Source organism: Quercus robur, chromosome 1, assembly GCF_932294415.1.
Source record: "Quercus robur chromosome 1, dhQueRobu3.1, whole genome shotgun sequence".
NCBI lineage: Eukaryota > Viridiplantae > Streptophyta > Magnoliopsida > Fagales > Fagaceae > Quercus > Quercus robur.
The window spans coordinates 27,623,868-27,634,471 of NC_065534.1; the positions used below are offsets into that span (position 1 = coordinate 27,623,868).

At 38.7% G+C, this 10,604-nt stretch overlaps 1 long non-coding RNA gene across 1 annotated transcript; it reads right to left on the reverse strand.

The window, feature by feature from the left end:
• Positions 1–7,079: 7,079 nt before the first annotated feature.
• Positions 7,080–8,475, reverse strand: LOC126727974 (uncharacterized). Its single transcript, XR_007656393.1, has 2 exons — positions 8,411–8,475; positions 7,080–7,376 (listed from the first exon to the last, which is right to left on the reverse strand). It is a non-coding gene; the product is annotated as an uncharacterized LOC126727974 (long non-coding RNA).
• Positions 8,476–10,604: the final 2,129 nt, after the last annotated feature.

Sequence of the window (10,604 nt, forward strand, 5' to 3'; positions counted from 1 at the left end):
AACCATTGGATTTAAGTAGATCCAACGGTCAAAAAAATGCATTCATTAATGTTGATATTTTGATAAGGATCTTATTTATTATCTTTATTTATAACATTCTATCTACAAGAATTTACAGCACAAGTGGGTGACAAATTCATGCATACCACATATTTACACCAAACTAGCTAGGCAAGGATGCACCATTAACCACTTTTGAAGAATAGAATTTTTATTTTTTTCTAACTAATAAAAATGAGGCAAATCGTTATTGTCTTATAACTTCTCTAATGATTTTGAAAATGAGGTGTATCGCCACAAAATCTCTCCAACCATATTGTTTATTGCGTGAGAAGCCATTGGCACAATAAGGTTAGAAGGCATGATTGTGGCATAACCATACACAAGTCCAACAAAGTTGTCGTAAAGCATGTCAAACACCAAATCCTGATTAATTGGAGCCTGCAGTGCTTGAATATGGAGGTGGAACCTAATGAAAATGAGGGTGGAAGAGCAATAGAAGAGAGAGAAACATGTAGTGGATGAAAAAGAGAGCATAGAGAAAAATATACCTATTTTTGGAATTAGAGATAGATATGGAATGTTATAAATAAGGATAATAAATGAAATCTTTATCAGAATATCAACATTAATAAGTGTATTTTTTTGACCTTTGAACCTGTAGGGACACGATTTTTAACGACCCAAGGATGACATTGGGCTCGTATGTAAAGGGCCCGAACAATATGATTTGTAGAGAGTGGGTTTGAAAGGCCTGCCCTTGGTCGCCGGGCAACGGTCTGGTCCTGATTTTATGAGGGCTCATACCAAGGTAGGTTTGGCCTGAATAGCTAAGCCTTACATCGATGTAGCTTGAAGGGTTTAACTCCTCGGACTTAGTCCGAGAAGCATCGTGTTCTCACCATTCTTCTTTTTTGTAGGATCCTTCTATCCCCCCCTTCTCTCTCAGCTCTCTTTCCCTTTTATACTAGTGTTTACTACCCGTTCTTCATCTACATGTCAGTTTTTCCTTTTTGGGGTAATGACTCGTCCTATCAATCCATACGTCAGAGTGGTTGGGGGTGGTTGGGAAAAGTTAAATAGCATGGTCTGGAGTATGGGCTTGTCAGGTGCAGGGCTCCATATTACGGTGTTGGCAGCTTTCTCCCTTGTAATGCTCTTGTACTGAGTTTGTCCTTTTCTTCAGGCGTTTTGTGAGGTGTTGAGCGTGAGATCGTCCTCGGCCACATCCTTGGGCCTTTAAAGGGCTTTCATCATACGTCCTCGGCCTGGGCTTTGGGCCCTTAATACAAAGTGGGCTGGGACCTCAAATTTTGGGCCCCACAATAGCCCCTCAAAATCCTACTGCCCGGCCTTGTTGTTGGGGAGGAGGGTTTTGGTAATGTTAGGCCCAAACCATGATTGGCCCAGCTCAACATTTCTTTAATGCTGGGGTTTTTTTGTTTGCATGGGGGGCGCGCCAAATTTGTGAGACATCCCTCTAGGTTTTCTCGTGCGGCATCCTCAACGTTTCAGTGTTCAAGGCGCGCCATTAATACGTTTCCTTCACGAGGTTATTCAAACCTTGCGGTTGCAAATGGTGTTGGAAATTGTGCCAGGACCGTCTTGTCTGTAGCACTTATTGGAAACTTGCATGGATTAAATGCCACCGGTTTGCTCTCTATATAAATAGGATAGGGGGTCACTCACCTTGCATATAAACCCTTATGCTCCCTTCAGAATCATAATCCTTCCGCCATACTCACAATCTCCATTTCCAGTGCCATCCAGCCTCAGAGCAATATGTTTGAGGCATGGGTGGAGATGAAGGATCTTCACCCGCTTCAGAGGCACCGAATCCTTCCGAGACTTAAGGTGATGTGGTCTGGACAGGGGAGGCACAGATTCAAGATAATCCTCCGTTTTGACAAGGGGGAAATGGTATTTCTCCCTCTTTCAGTCAAAATCCGAAGCAGGTACTGGTCGCATCAGATTCTTGGTGCGTCAGAAGTAAGGTTTTCCGCCATCAGCGCCGTCTGCTCTATCGCAGGCGTGGTTATATGGAGGCTCATCAACTTCCGGTTCCCTGCACCTTTTCTTCAACGGTGCTAGCCCGAAGTCGGGCTCTCTGCACCTTTTCTTCTACGGTGCAAGCCCCAAGTTTGGTTTTTTTGTTGCCTGAGTCGTAGGCATGTAAAAATATTGAGGAATGGTCTCCTTAGACAACATTTCAGAACGACAGCATCCATCTTCTCTGCACCTCTTCTTCGGCTTTTTCTTCACTCTCTTGTATCTTTTCTTTCCGCTTATGTAGTTAGCTTTTAGTATAAGCTTATTCAAGCTTTTTTATTGTACGTTGTACTGTTTCTTTGTGCTAATAAAAGATGAATTTGTTTCCCTCTAAATATTTTTCTTTTCTGCGGCAATTACTTTGTGAATGAGTATGCTACATGTATATTTTCCTTTAATGATAGTTAGGACAGGAAACCTTGTGACAAAAAACTACCAATTTGAACCTATTGAAACTATCAAATGTAATAACACCAATCGATAGCAAATTAAACTTATGAGACTAACCGAGATAACGGTTGAGTGTACCGCAACGCCCGTGAGGTAGGTGCCCGAGAATGAGGAATTCAAAATAATCCATCCGAGAGGGTTGCCAAGTAGTGTGGAACTTTGGCTGTGTTTCGATAATACCTGGCCTCTACTCCGAGGACCGAGGTTTGATTGTACCGGGTTGTGCCCAAAACTTGCATCATTTATTTTTTATTTAAGTAGTTGGTTTCCCCATAGGCTTGAGTCCGAGGACCATACAAGGCCTTGGTTCTGTCCAAAACTTGTATTTTTTCTTTTAAGTAGTTGGTTTCCCCATAGGCTTGAGTCCGAGGACCATACAAGGCCTTGGTTCTGTCCAAAACTTGTATTTAGTTTTTTTTTTTTTTTTTCGAAAACTAGCCCCTCGACCAAGGTGGGGGGGGGGGGGGCTTTAACTTGACATTGGAAGCCCCTAGAGCTGCCCTTGCCATTGACACTGCGAGGCGTTGCCCTTAGCGGAAATTTATGTCGGGACAACAACAGTGTGTTGCCGGAAACGGAGGAGCTTTCGCAGATCCTTATTTGACAGAGGCTTGACTCCACCACCACCTGTGCCAACGCGCAAGCCTTCCCACAGATGGCGCCAATTGTAGGGACACGATTTTTAACGACCCAAGGATGACGTTGGGCTCGTATGTAAAGGGCCCGAACAATATGATTTGTAGAGAGTGGGTTTGAAAGGCCTGCCCTTGGTCGCCGGGCAACGGTCTGGTCCTGATTTTATGATGGCTCATACCAAGGTAGGTTTGGCCTGAATAACTAAGTCTTACATCGATGTAGCTTGAAGGGTTTGACTCCTTAGTCCGAGGAGCATCGCGTTCTCACCATTCTTCTTTTTTGTAGGATCCTTCTATCCCCCCCTTCTCTCTTAGCTCTCTTTCCCTTTTATACTAGTGTTTACTTCCCGTTCTTCATCTACGTGTCAGTTTTTCCTTTTTAGAGTAATGACTCGTCCTATCAATCCATACGTCAGAGTGGTTGGGGGTGGTTGGGAAAAGTTAAATAGCATGGTCTGGAGTATGGGCTTGTCAGGTGCAGGGCTCCACATTACGGTGTTGGCAGCTTTCTCCCTTGTAATGCTCTTGTACTGAGTTTGTCATTTTCTTCAGGCGTTTTGTGAGGTGTTGAGCATGAGATCGTCCTCGGCCACATCCTTGGGCCTTTAAGGGGCTTTCATCATATGTCCTTGGCAGTAGGGCTCCTCGGCCTGGGCTTTGGGCCCTTAATACAAAGTGGACTGGGACCTCAGATTTTGGGCCCCACAGAACCTATTTAAATCTAATAGTTTAAAAAATGTGTAAGATGTAACTTGAACCACCTCCAATTAAATCAAAGTAAAATTAGAGAACAACTAATTTTAGCCGTATTTTAATCCAATGTGTGAACGAAATTGGAAAATAGGCATAATTTCCCAACTATTTAGTTAATAGGTCTGGTTTTGAAAGAAATTGGGTTAGTAACATCTCGAGTTTATGACAGTCGATTTTGGGGTGTGTAAATCGACTCTCACAGAGTCGGTTTTGATGGTCGGTGACATCTGATGTGGCGTTATTGCCAGGTGGCAGCCATCTGAAAATCGACTATCAGAGAGTCGATTTCCATGTTGGTGTCACGTGCCATTGACGTGGACTGACGTGGACACACGTGGAAGCCACCTGGAAACCGAGTCTATGAAAGTCGATTTGTAATAGGATATTTTTGAATTTAACGCTCTCTCTTCAGTCACCCACCCACTCACTCTCCCTCATCAGACCTCTCTGTCTCAGCACACTCTCACTCACCCTCTCCTTCTCTCACTCTCTCAGCGTCACCGTCGCCGACGCCGGCCCCAACCCAGTCACCCTCTCTTTCAGTCACCCACCCACTCACTCTCCCTCATCAGTCAAACGCCTCTCTGTCTCAGCAAACCGACACTCTCACTCACCCTCTCCTCCTCTCACTCTCTCAGCGTCACCGTCGCCGACGCCGGCCCCAACCCAGTCACCCTCTCAGCTCAGTGTCAGCAAACCGACACTCTCACTCACCCTCTCCTTCTCTCACTCTCTCAGCGTCACCGTCACCGACGCCGGCCCCAACCCACTCACCCTCTCAGCCTCACCGACCCAGTCTCAGTCACCCTCTCACTCTCTCGCTCACCTACGCGGTATCTGAAAGAAATAGAAGAAAAAAAGGTGAGTCCCTTTATGAACCTCCGAAATGTAATCAGTTCTTTTTGTTTGTTTGTTTGTTTTTTTTTTTTTTTTTTTTTTTGTATAAGAAGCATTCTTCTTCATTCCCAGATTGTTGCTTCAATTCATTCCCAGAAGTTATTTTATTAGGCTTATTGGGACAATAGACCACACAATGGGAGCCTCCCATTATGCAGTGATAATAGACTTTACCAACCGTATTCATTGACATCTACAAAGTAATTTCAGCATGAATTCCATAAAATCTCTTTTATTTATTTATTTATTTTTTTCTTGGTAACGGTTCTAAGTATGGAAATTGTAATACATACTTTGAGGCAACTTCTATGTTGCTAGCTGATTCCTACAGTGATATAAAGCAACTTCTACATTATATGCTGGTTTATATTTTGTATTTTGTGGTTTTGTTAGAGGTTTGTTCAAATAACCTATATAAAAGAAAAAGTTAGATGTAACATCAAATGCATACCTTGTTTCATTATGTATTATTATTGACTATTTTTTAGGTCGTTTTTGTTTTTGTTTTCAATAATGTCTAGTATGTGCTAATTGCTTATCATTTTTGTGCAGTATGGCTGCTGCAAATGCTGGACAGATTAACCATGCGCAGCCTGGCCCCATTGACACGTCAGTGTTGACGTTGCAGCCCAACCATCGATCAGAAGCCATTTGGAATGGGCAGGTAAAACACACCACTAAAGATTTCACTTTTTTTTGTGTGTGGTGAATTTTGTGTGTGGTGAACTTAATTACCAAATACCCTTAATTCACAGGGATTGCTGAAATTACAAATCTTCCTCCTAATTACAAAATTAACCATAACTAATAGAGTTAAAACCCAAATCAAAAACTGTTTTATCTCTAAAACACAAATAACTAGACCTTTAAAACCATACAAATTATACTTTAATTGGACTTCAAATGTGGGCCCCACAAAAGAAACCTTGACTAGACAAATTTGTGAAATGGTAGCAAGTTAATCTTCCATGGCTGCATTATTAGGAGTACTAGTCTTTCTAGGAAAGGGATTGGCAATAACCTGTATAAAGGCTTTTGTATAGTCAATAAAATAGATGGAGAGATTGAATTGAATGAATTTTTTTTTTTTTTTGATAAATAATGAAGTATTGAACCAAAATATAGTCACCCAAGTATATAGGATGTATACAATTGGGGACCAAAAACAGTCAAGCATCTAAAAATTACAATCATCTATCAAATCACAAACTGAAAATAAAGAGTGACTTTTTACAGCTGACATCCAATCCAATAAAGTTCGAAAGAAAAAAAATTCTGATCCGGTAAAGTCCTCTCTAAATCCTCAAAACTCCAATTATTCCTCTCTTGCCAAATACACCACATCAAATGATGAGGGTCAGCCTTCCAAATATCACCCTTATGATGACGCCCAAACTTCCAAATATCCATTACAATTATGCCTAAACTTTCCTTGCCAACAAGCTAATAGATCAACTATAGTCCTCGACGTCACCCAATGGATATCAAACATTACAAAAACCATAGATCATAACTCAGTAGCAATAGGACAATGAAGTAACGGATGGTCTACTGAATTCCCCACTGCCTTTGCACCTAAAACACCAACTCCAAATCCAAACATTCCTTTTTCATAAATTATCCACCGTTAGAATTTTCCCCAAAGTTGCAGTCCAAACAAAGAAAGCAACTCTAGATGGGACCTTTGGAAAAATTCATAACAGTTGCCACATAAGCCTTCTTATCACGACTGATTCTGAATAACTCTAGAAAACACATCTTTAAGGGGCTCTCCCTACACCACAGGTCATGCCAAAACTTCACTCCAAACCCATCCCTAAAATCAAACTAAATGTATTGTAAAAAATTAGGCCAACCACATCTTATAGTCTTCCACAGACTCACTCCATGAGGACCTGTAACAGAATTAGAGCACCAGCCACCTCCCTCACAGCCATACTTAACCCCTATCACCCTCATCCACAACGCCTCTTTCTCAATTCCAAATCTCCACAACCATTTTCCCAACAAAGCTTCATTAAAACATCGCAAACTCCTAATAGCCAAACCCCCATACTGTAGAGGAGCACCACTTGACCAAATGAAATTTGGACTCATCCCCCAAACCACTTTCTTCTCCGCCACAATCGCACATGTCTAGGTTGTGACAAATTTCTGTGTAAAGCACTGTGCCAACAACCGACCGGTCTATATGAACTCAGAAAATAGCTTATAGAGGCATTATCAAATCGAAGAGAAAATTTAAAGTGACTGAAGCCTCAGTCAAAAGATTAAAGTGAACCTGAACATAGTGGATTCATAGGAATATGCTTTTATTTCATTTAATCTTCAGTACTGTTTAGGTACTCATCAACTACACAACTCATTGCCACGACATGGAGATTACTATCTTCAAGTGCCATACAATTACTAGTGCTTTCTATTTAATAGAACTTGCTCCTTCTCCAATCAGATGCCAGATAGTATTGAACATCTCTAACTTCATAGTTTAATAGAATTGCATCCCACTGAGCTGTAGCTCAGTTATGTCCACTTGCTACAACTTGAGACAAAACCATCATGCTTGCTACCTCAGGGAATGTTGAATTTCAGCTTTGGACCGCATTAGAAAAACATGAAATGACATCAGGTAAAAATAACACAAAATAAGACATAATTCTCTAAAGTATTACATTTGAAAGGCCTGAACAATATTATTTGGTGCTTTCAGTTTAAACTAGTTATATAATATGAGTCATATGCATCTTGCATATTATCAATTGATTTGCCACATGGTGTTTTAAAATCCAGATTGTTAAAAGAACTGAAAAAGAGAGAATCAAGATTAATGTCCCATTGAAGTTCTAACATCATAAATAATAATAAAAATACTAATTAAAGAACACACCAGTCTTTCATTGAAAAAATGAAGGGAAAATGTTTTAAAAAGAAGTGTTGCAAGTCCCGTATTGAAAGAATGAAAGAAGACGTTATGATTCTCCTTGTTATAAGGGTAGGATTGCTTAGCCAAAAAAAAGGTAGGGTTTAAACAAGAAGAGTTACAAATCCTATGTTGGAAAAATAGAGGAAGATGTTATGTTTCTTCCTCTTTAAATAGCACACTCATTCAAGTATCTTAAGTATTGAACACATGGACTAACTTTTACTTGGCTTAGTATTCTTAAGTTTGATGAATACCTTAGTCCATCTATTTTTAGTATAATAATAACAATAATGTATGTGAATATTTGATCTCTTTTCCTCAGTTGCTGGTTCAGTTGCTAGTTGCTGAGAAAGGCCCAAAAACAAGAGAAGGATATCTTTTTTCTTAAAAATTGGAGAAACTTTCAGTGTAAAAATGAACAAAATGATTCCCTCTCCCTGTGTACACATATAATTTGCTTTATGGGTTGAATGGACTTCATAACAGGTGAAATTTTTTATTTGGAGAATTTTGCAAATTTCTTTTTTCGTGTCTATATTTATCATTGAAAAAAAGAAGAAATGGCCCGTCATTCCATATTTCAGCTGCCTTAGTTCACAAAAACTTCAAAAGCAAATTTGCAAGCCCTTTTCAGGAGTAAAACTTCAAACGCAAGTGTGAAAGTTCAAAATGAGAAAAAAAATAAAAAATAAAATAAACAAACCTTATCTCAGCTGTAAGAAGCAATTGAGTATGGAAGAACTTTATATGGGTTCAGTATCCCATTGGGGTCCATCAACTTTCTATTCAGGGAAAAGAAATCTCCCTTGGGCCGCCTCACAACAAACCATAGAAGACAGAACATCAAACACCCAAATGCCTCTCAAACACCATTGCAATCTATCTGGACCCTCACTACATGGAAGCACCACAATAATGACCAAGTACACCTCTAAAATCATTTTGGAACTCTAAGACAACTAAGAAAAGATATATACAGTCTGATCTAATTTTAGCAAATGAAAATTCATAGGGAAATTCCACATTACATTATTTTAAGGCTAAAAGCAAGCAATGATTTTATTGAGTTTAAGCAGGGTAAGTATTCAGCTCAAGAAAAAAGATAGAAGTACTCGTATACTTATAAGTTATAATGTCAGGAAAGACAAGAATGACCTATTGGTAATAGTAAAATGGCAGCAATAGGCTTATTCTGGACTTTCTTTATATGACTACCACCATAGAAGCTTTAGAATAACTAGCTTCTCCATGTTAACATCTTAATTTTCAAAGACTTTTAAACTATATTATATTGAATTAAACACTTTTCATTTGCATCATTTAAAATTTCCAGCTATATACTTCCCTTCATGGTTTGGGATTCTCAACTATATACTATACTTCATTGTTCAGGACATGTGCTTCGTCCATTTTAGTTTCCCATTTTGTAGCCTGTAGGAACCCATCAGCAATGAATGCAGACCCAGTAGGAGCCATTTCTTTTACAAATTACAAATAAAAAAAAATTCCTACATTTGGTTCTCACCCTTTCTCTCACATTATAGACCTGTCTCAGATTTAATCAGCTCGTGTGCATTAATCATGTGCCCATGTACTAAAGGATCAACTTGATGCTGCTCCCAATCAACAAGACTGGTTGCAGCTGATGGTAATGGAGGAGGATGTTAGCAAATAGCATTCTTTCCCTATGCATACCAATATAACCAATGCCCTAAAACTTTCAATCTCAGAAGCATTCTTTCCTTATTTATATCTTTTTCTTTAAACCTTATGGTTTGCTACCACAGTACCACTATATACTGCCTTTTTATTTTCTAGATTGACTTTGTAAAGTATATGATATACTTTACTTCATTTTTCATACTTTATCTATGAACCAAGTTTTTCTGTCTTTCATGTCAATACCAAAAGTTGTTCTGTAATTTACGCTTGTAGGTTTGCCAACTTTTTGCAGCTGGAGAAATTAAAATGAAATAACTGTTAACATTGAAAATTTATTGAACATGTAATTGAAGATCTGAAGTAAAAAAGAAAAAGAACTGCAAAATCTGTTGGTTCATTTTATTATAAGTGTCAATCATCAAGACTTATTGTTGTCAATTAATATTTACGCCAATGTTTTGTACCAAGGTCAGTATTTTTTTTTTTTTTCCTTCATAGGGCTTTTTTTTTTTTTTTTTTGAGACACAAACTAATTCCTAAACACACACACACACACTTTAATTACACTCTCTCACCAAGCTCAAACACATTACTTAACCCAAAGTATTACTGCAAAATAGAGATTTGGAAACTATATGTCGGACAACCATGCACAATGTGAGTTAAAGAAGTTCAAAAATCTATAAAAGAGAACATTCACTGCTTTCATGATCCAATTGCTTTAGGGAATTGGAGTTCAAACAGGACCTGCCATACAAAATCACAATTTGATAGCATTATCTTTGCTTCAACAGTGCCATTGTGAACATGCTTGGCAATAAATTGAAGTGGTTTTCTTAGCAAGTTAGCAAGATAAGTTTGGTAGATAAAGAAATGTCGTGATTTGGAGCTAGATAGTCGAAAATAGGTTATTTGTATTTTAATTAGGGGGATCCTTCTAATATCTATCTCTTTTTTTTTTTTTTTTTTTTTTTGGGTTTATAAATCATATTTTTAGGAAGGCTAGTGTTTTTGCCCATAAAATGGAGCCAAATGAGAGATTTAACACTATCTCTTCCTCACTAAATTTTCGTTTTAAATCACAAGATAGAGAAGGGATTAATTCCCTCCCCCTGTGATTTGTTTCTAAGTCTTTTCTTTCTATGAATATTACATGTTTATTTAGAAAAAACGAATGTTAACATTGATGCCAATAAGAGATTTTATGACCTAAATATTTTTAAAGTGTAATTTTC